The sequence below is a fragment of the Procambarus clarkii genome, chromosome 30, assembly GCF_040958095.1.
Source record: "Procambarus clarkii isolate CNS0578487 chromosome 30, FALCON_Pclarkii_2.0, whole genome shotgun sequence".
Classification (NCBI taxonomy): Eukaryota; Metazoa; Arthropoda; class Malacostraca; order Decapoda; family Cambaridae; genus Procambarus; species Procambarus clarkii.
The window spans coordinates 15,360,877-15,369,201 of record NC_091179.1 but is presented as its reverse complement, the minus strand read 5'-3'; positions in this window follow the sequence as shown (position 1 = coordinate 15,369,201).

Sequence of the window (8,325 nt, the reverse complement as noted above, 5' to 3'; positions counted from 1 at the left end):
ATACCTTATAGTGCTTTTTCTGACCACCTTTCATCTCAGTCTTGGTCTCCACGGTGATTCTTTGGGAAAACATCTTGATATCTCGTGATGATTTTCTCACATACTTCCTTGTCGTTTTCTGTGATACTGTTCCCCGTGTATTTACCTGATCACATGATCTCATACTGTTGTTATTCTCAATCATGGCAATGCAGCAGCAAAGGTTGTTCTTTAGCTTTTGACGCCATGTCGTGTTCAATCTGCCCCCAGGCTTCTCTTCTGGATCGGGTGTATTCTTTTCTGGCTGTCTTCACTGCCTCTCCTTTGTCTTCTGAAGGTTACTATATCCTTTTCAGCCTTTTTTTTGCTACCTTTCTTCTCTTCCTTGCATTGCCTATTGAACCACGTGTTTACATTGTGTCTTGCCCATTTTTGTGAGAGTTGAATGACCTGCTCCTTGGCGTCTACCCTTAAACAGGCCACAATGGTGCCTTCATTGGTGGTGGTGGTGGTGATGATGGTGATGGTGGTGATGATGGTGATGGTGGTGGTGAGGGTGGTGGTGATGGTGGTGGTGGTGGTAATGGTGGTGGTGAGGGTGGTGGTGATGGGGGTGGTGTTGGTGTTGGTGGTGGTGAGGGTGGTGGTGATGGGGGTGGTGGTGGTAATGGTGGTGGTGAGGGTGGTGGTGATGGGGGTGGTGTTGGTGTTGGTGGTGGTCGTGGTGTCAGTAGTGGAGATGATGGTGGTGGAGATGATAGTGGCAGTTTTTTATTTTTTTTTTATTATTTTCTACCACAGACGTGGCCACACATTTACAATGCTAACCAGCATATATACATTTTTCTTCTGTCCTCCATGGACAGGGTTAGAGGCTAACCTACATACGTAAATACATAGATACACAGATTTACGTATGCCCTACATAAAGTGTTCGAAGTGTCATTGATGTGCATTTACAAAGATGAAATGCAATTCTGATCAGCTTCCATATGTACTTTATACACATACATATACATACACACACATATATACGTACATATACATATATACATGCATATACACACACACATGCATTCACATACATTTGTCTCTTTTACTCTGACAGGGTGAGATAGGTGACAGAGAAACTAGTGTGCAATTAAGCACTCAATCACTGAAGTTGATTAAGGTGCTTTTACAAGCTCAGGTTATATAGTTAAATCACATACATACATTGTATGATTAATACATTACATGGTCAATCTTGGATACAAGTCCAATATATCATCAAGTGTTCCAGTACTCATATAGTAACTACACAGTTCAGCATACCTTAGCCCAGGGGGGCGAAAGTCAGTCAATATTCAATATATTCTATACATTGACATTCTACAATATAATGTTCAAGAGAGTGCATGTTTTTTCTTTCACAAAGTTGACACATTGTGTACTCGACATTTGGGTTTTGAGAAAGCTGCCAGATACGTCTATATCCCAGGCGTATTCTGGCCACTATAACATCACATTGCCGGGGTCTTGTTCTATTAGTCCCATATGTGAATGTCTCCTCACGATATCTATCATAATATTTAATGCTACACCTTTCAGGTCTTTGTGAATTTGTTAGGTCGGTGAGATTTTCACTAGATATTTGTTTAAGTATTCTCTTCGTCACTGCTAATGAAACACCCATATCAATTTCTACCACTGGTTTTCTACAGGCTGTCTTTGCATGCATATCAACAGTGTCATGCCTTGAGATGCCAACATGTGATGGTATCCATAGGAATTTAATTTCAAATCTGTTTTCTTTGGCAGTTAAAACATTCATTCGAATATCACTGACTATTTTCTGGGTGTCACTACTATGTGCGTTCAATGCCAGGAGTGCACTCTGCGAGTCACAGTATATAAGTCCACTGCCTTTGTTTTTTATGGTGGCAGTGGTGGAGATGATGGTGGTGGAGATGATGGTGGCAGTGGTGGAGATGATGGTGGCAGTGGTGGAGATGATGGTGGTGGAGATGATGGTGGCAGTGGTGGAGATGATGGTGGTGGAGATGATGGTGGCAGTGGTGGAGATGATGGTGGCAGTGGTGGAGATGATGGTGGCAGTGGTGGAGATGATGGTGGCAGTGGTGGAGATGATGGTGGCAGTGGTGGAGATGATGGTGGCAGTGGTGGAGATGATGGTGGCAGTGGTGGAGATGATGGTGGTGGAGATGATGGTGGCAGTGGTGGAGATGATGTTGTGGGTGGTGGTGGCAGTGGTGGTGATGATAGTGGTCGTGGTGACAGAGGTAGATGTGGGAATTTCCCAGCAGGTGTTTAGTTAGATTAAGATTAATTATAATTATTATTGAGTGGACTGAATAATTGATTTATAATATTTATAATAAATGATTTATAATACACCTGCTAGGTGTTACCACTTACAAAACTTTTGGGAGGTTGATTTAATATTGATAAAGTCACCTTATAATATTATGTAATCACGAGATTAGTAAATCATGGTAAATAATATTTTCTATAAAGTTGGTAGACTAACTACAATTATCTATGCATAAGTTAGGAGGGCTTAGCTGCCGAGTAGGTTTGCGTATGTAACGTCAGGGAAACTTCTCGAGAGTCAGTCTCGAGAGTCAGAGAGTTTTCAAATTCTGGCCTCGCAGTTGGGGGTGTCGGGCCCACGTGTAAACTGTAAGTTGAGGCGGCTGGCTCCTGGTTGCTCCTCTCCACTCTGCGGATAACATACAATGTAACTCCTGCAGTGCTAATATTTCCCCAGTTAATCTCAAATTAATAGATTAACTGCCTATTAGACCTAAACTTACTGTTGATGTTTAAATTCTCTTGCGGCGTAACGGCCGGCCTGTTCTATCACAAGTAAATATGGCCATAAATACCAATAGAAAGTCAGCAGCCGACCGGATACAATTTCTCCTCGTCGTGAGAAGCTTGCAGCAGTCTGGGAGCCGTGAGACGTCAGAGGACTCATATATTGGACGGTGCTCGTCGGCTTCAGCAGGGATCAGCTGGAGCTCGTGTCGTCGTGAGACACTGAGCACAAGTGACGTGTCCTCCCTTCTCTCATGGTGAACGCCCGCCAAATAAGTCACGCTATTTAATTTATATCGTTCACTAACGAGACGATATTGGCGTCATTTTACGCCAGAATATTTTACATCAAATACCAGAGAACAATTTTCCATTGTTCATAACACTGGATCAAAAGGTTTTCCGTGATTAAAAGCACATTGAAGAAAAGCTGAATACGTGACGTGATAATTATTCTGGCCATGAATCAACATGTCACGGGCGTGGAAATTCATCTTGGGATCGAAGTACACCTTCATTCTTGTTAAATTTAATTAATTTCAAGTAATAAATGCAAATAAAAACAAATTGCAGACTGGTTTTAATAAGAATTAGGTAAAGAAATCGTCACCGCGAGAGTCGTGGCGAGGGACACAACAGCCCGCCGTCATACTAGGAAACTTTCGGCGCTTCCGCACTAGAAATTAATATTGTTAGTAAGTTTGATTTCCTAACACTACGCATTTATCTTGCTGTGTTAGGAGTTAGTGCTTTGGGTGTCGGAAATTTCCGACAGTGGAGATGATGGTGACAATGGTTGAGATGATGGTGACAATGGTTGAGATGATGGTGGTGATGGTGATGGGGGTGGTGGCGGAGATGATGATGGGGGTGGTGCTGGCAGTTCAAGGAAGGGAAGGGACGAAAACGAAAGCGAAAACGCCAAGCCATTACGACTGTGTCACATGGAAGGGGTCAGGATAAGGATTAGGGATGGGACGGGAGGGAAAGGAATGGTGCCCACCCACTTGCGGACGGTAGGGGATTGATCGCCGACCTGCATGAAGCGAGCTCGTTCATTAATTAAAACACCGGCCGGCTCTCAAGGGAAAAAAATATTGGTTGTTGATTACAGGTTCATTTAGTGTGTGTAGGGAGCCAAAACACATATTAATATTGCCGGCTCTCAAGGACAATATAAATAAAAGAAATAAACAGGTGCTTTTGGGGAATTATAAAAAGGTCTTTTTATTTTTTTTTACTGTGAGCGGCTGAAATTAATGAGGACGAATGATGTAGAGCAAAAAAAAAAAGTAAACTTTTTTAAAATTGAAGGCTTTTCTGGTGATAACGTTGGAAACCGATGATATATCAGTTGTGGAAATAACTGCTGATATGATATCTCATCATATCTTGCCACTCTTCGTGTATCATTTGTGTCACCAGGATTATCTATTTATTCAGTCCAACCACTTGGGCTGGACGGTAGAGCGATGGTCTCGCTTCATGCAGGTCGGCGTTCAATCCCCTACCGTCCACAAGTGGGTGGGCACCATTCCTTCCCCTTCCTTCGTCCCTTGCCAGTGCTAGGTAGTCGTAAGGGCTTGGCACTTTGTCTTGATAGTTCCCTTCCCTTCACCCAAATATGCAGGGGGAATGGTCTAAGGTATGGGACGGGCACAGGCTGGTCAGGGTAGGCTTAAGTTAACTGATTATTCTAGGTTCACATCCGGTAGGCCGCTACCCCCCCCCCCAAAAAAAAAAAAATAGGGTCGTGAAATGAGTTCTGATGAGTTTGTCTGTCATAACAATCATCACCCTGTTAAATACTATTTTAACAATCTATTAGATACTATTCTAACAAACAATCTATTAGATACTAATATGACTTCAAAAGCTAACAGGTGAAATTTACTTTACAAATGGATAGCTAGGAACAGAACAACTGAAAGATATTATAAAGATTTTCTTATATTTGTTGATAGAAAAACGGCCAATCACCAATCCACTCGTTAGCCTCACCTAGTGAGACAATTGTGTTTGCGCAATCAAAACATGGAACTGAGATGTAGTTACTGACGGTGGCAGTTAATGGTCATCCGACAATTATTTTTTTTTAAATTGGTTAGAGATCGAGCCTCCTATCCACATTATTTGCAACCCATTAACCCCCATCCCCCCCCCACCCCTCCAACTCCGGTTAAGTACCCCTTCTATACCCCATCACTGTAGACGAGTGAAGGGTAAAGGGAGGATTAGGAGCCTGGGGTGAGAGAAGGGGTAGGAATGGGGCAGGAGAGACGATTGGGGAGGTGTTTGAGGTAGAAAGGAGGGGGGGAGGGGGGAGTACCCCATCTCCCCCCCTCATCCCAACCATCTACTCCCCGCCACCCGTATATAAACATTATAACAGGGGGAGGGGCGGGGGGGGGGGGGGGGGACCGCCCATTGTGATGGTGATGGGCAATTTCACAACAGGTTGAGTCTCTGGAATATTCCCGCTGTGTTTATTGAGTCCCGCGGCCAGACCCACAGTGTGGCCGCCCACACCACCAGCAGCCAGACCCACAGTGTGGCCGCCCACACCACCAGCAGCCAGACCCACAGTGTGGCCGCCCACATCACCAGCAGCCAGACCCACAGTGTGGCCGCCCACACCTCCAGCAGCCAGACCCACAGTGTGGCCGCCCACACCTCCAGCAGCCAGACCCACAGTGTGGCCGCCCACACCTCCAGCAGCCAGACCCACAGTGTGGCCGCCCACACCTCCAGCAGCCAGACCCACAGTGTGGCCGCCCTCACCACCACCAGGACAGCACATCTCAGCCTCCACATCTCTCTCCATTTGAGACTATACAAAACTTAACTTTATGACTTAACCAAAAGCGACGCATCGAAGTCAATGTGTAGGAAACGTCAGCATCGCAGCGCTTTATCTTATATTAATGTGTTATCTTTGGCGAGAATATGGGTTGTCAAGCCATGGGAAATAGGAAAAATATGGATAGTTAATTCCAGCTTGGGGTTTACAGGTGTCCAAGAGCTCTGGAAGGGAACATAGTCCGCTTAATTAGTTAAGATGAGCTCTAGGAAACTATTAAGAAATACAACTTCTTCCGAAAGCAGCAGAAAATGCGAGACGATAAATTGATGGCAGAACTTCAAGAAACAACCAAAACAACAGTTCAACATAAGGACCAGTCAAAATACGAAAACAATTGTTCAAGAACCCTCAATCGTGAGGAGAAGAGACGCAGCAGATGCAGGAGAAGGGATTTCGTACCAGGGAGGACGGGACACTAGAAGAGTACTTCCAGGAGGGCGAGACCCCAGAAGAGTGCTTCCAGGAGGGCGAGACCCCAGAAGAGTGCTTCCAGGAGGGCGAGACACCAGAAGAGTGTTTCCAGGAGGGCGAGACCCCCAGAAGAGTGCTTCCAGGAGGGCGACACCCCAGAAGAGTGCTTCCAGGAGGGCGAGACCCCCAGAAGAGTGCTTCCAGGAGGGCGAGACACCAGAAGAGTGCTTCCAGGAGGGCGAGACACCAGAAGAGTGCTTCCAGGAGGGCGAGACCCCCAGAAGAGTGCTTCCAGGAGGGCGACACCCCAGAAGAGTGCTTCCAGGAGGGCGAGACCCCCAGAAGAGTGCTTCCAGGAGGGCGAGACACCAGAAGAGTGCTTCCAGGAGGGCGAGACACCAGAAGAGTGCTTCCAGGAGGGCGAGACCCCCAGAAGAGTGCTTCCAGGAGGCCGAGACCCCCAGAAGAGTGCTTCCAGGAGGGCGAGACCCCCAGAAGAGTGCTTCCAGGAGGCCGAGACCCCAGAAGAGTGCTTCCAGGAGGGCGAGACCCCCAGAAGAGTGCTTCCAGGAGGGCGAGACCCCAGAAGAGTGCTTCCAGGAGGGCGAGACCCCCAGAAGAGTGCTTCCAGGAGGGCGAAACCCCAGAAGAGTGCTTCCAGGAGGGCGATACACCAGAAGAGTGCTTCCAGGAGGGCGAAACCACAGAAGAGTGCTTCCAGGAGGGCGAGACCCCAGAAGAGTGCTTCCAGGAGGGCGAGACCCCAGAAGAGTGCTTCCAGGAGGGCGAGACCCCAGAAGCAGCACAGGAGTGTTCTTGCGGAGGCGTGAAGCATGAGTATAAGCCAGGTAGTTCTGGGGGTAAAACAGGAGAATAGTGGGATGGTGGGAGTGAGGGTTGTGGTGGGGTGGTTGTATGGGTTGTAGTTTGGGGAGGGGTGATTCAGAAGTAGTATAGAATATATATATATATATATATATATATATATATATATATATATATATATATATATATATATATATATATATATATATATATATATATATAATATGAGCGTGTAATAAAGGCGACAATCAGAGGACGACCTCCCATCTTCACCAGCCGACAAATGACACCGTCGCAACTTCTGTCAAATAAAATCACAATCAACTCGGATGAAAAATTGACGTCAATTACTTTCGTCACAAAGGACGCGTCTGCACGACCGGAGACACGGCAAAAGAGGACCTATCTACAGGAGCCGCAAGAGCGAAGCTGCTCCCCTGCAGGCGGTCCACCTTCTCCCCCTCTCCGTCGACGCGCTAAAGGGTGGGAATGAATCACTCGGTCCTTACTGTAACATTATCAGAAATTGGCGCCATCTGTCGATTGGCCGAAACAATTGCCAGCTTCTCTTTATTATCAATATGCAAAGTTACGAGCAATTGAGAATAATCGATCTCTGACTGTTCCTTGCTGCTCGTATGATTTTGTTTCAGAGGGCACAATGACCAGGAGCTGGGGGGAGGTGTAGTGGGGGGGGGGGGTTGTGGCGGGGAGGTGTAGTCGGGGTGAGGCCGTACTCACCTAGTTGTGCTTGTGGGGGTTGAGCTACGGCTCTTTGGTTACTCCTCTCAACCTGTCAATCTAACTGGTGTACAGATTCCTGAGCCTACTGGGCTCTGTCATATCTACATTAGAAACTGTGTATGGAGTTTCTCCTCCACCATATCACTGTCTAATGCATTCCATCTGTTAACTACTCTGACACTGAAAATGTTCTTTCAAACGTCCCTGTGGCTCATGTGGGTATCCAGTTTCCACCTGTGTCCCCTTGTTCGCGTACCACCCGTGTTAAACAGTTTATCCTTATCTACCCTGTCAATTACTCTGGTAATTTTATCGGTAGTGATCATATCTCCCCTAACTCTCCTGTATTCCAGTGTTGTGAAGTTTAGTTCCAGTAATCTTTCCTCGTAGCTTATATCTCTCAGCTCAGAGAATAGATTGGTAGCATTCCTCTGAACCCTTTCTAACTTCATTTTGTGTTTGACTAGATATGGACTCCAAGTTGGAGCTGCATATTTCAGTAGTGGTCTGACATAGAGGTATACAAGGTTCTGAATAATTCCTTACAAAAGTTTCTGATGGCGTAACGGGGTGTAACATCCCACCGCTGCCACCACTGCAATCTTCTGTCAACCCTCTTCACCCTACCTGTGATCCTCTTTAACACTCTTCTACTACTGACGGTAACCTACTGGTGGTGAGAT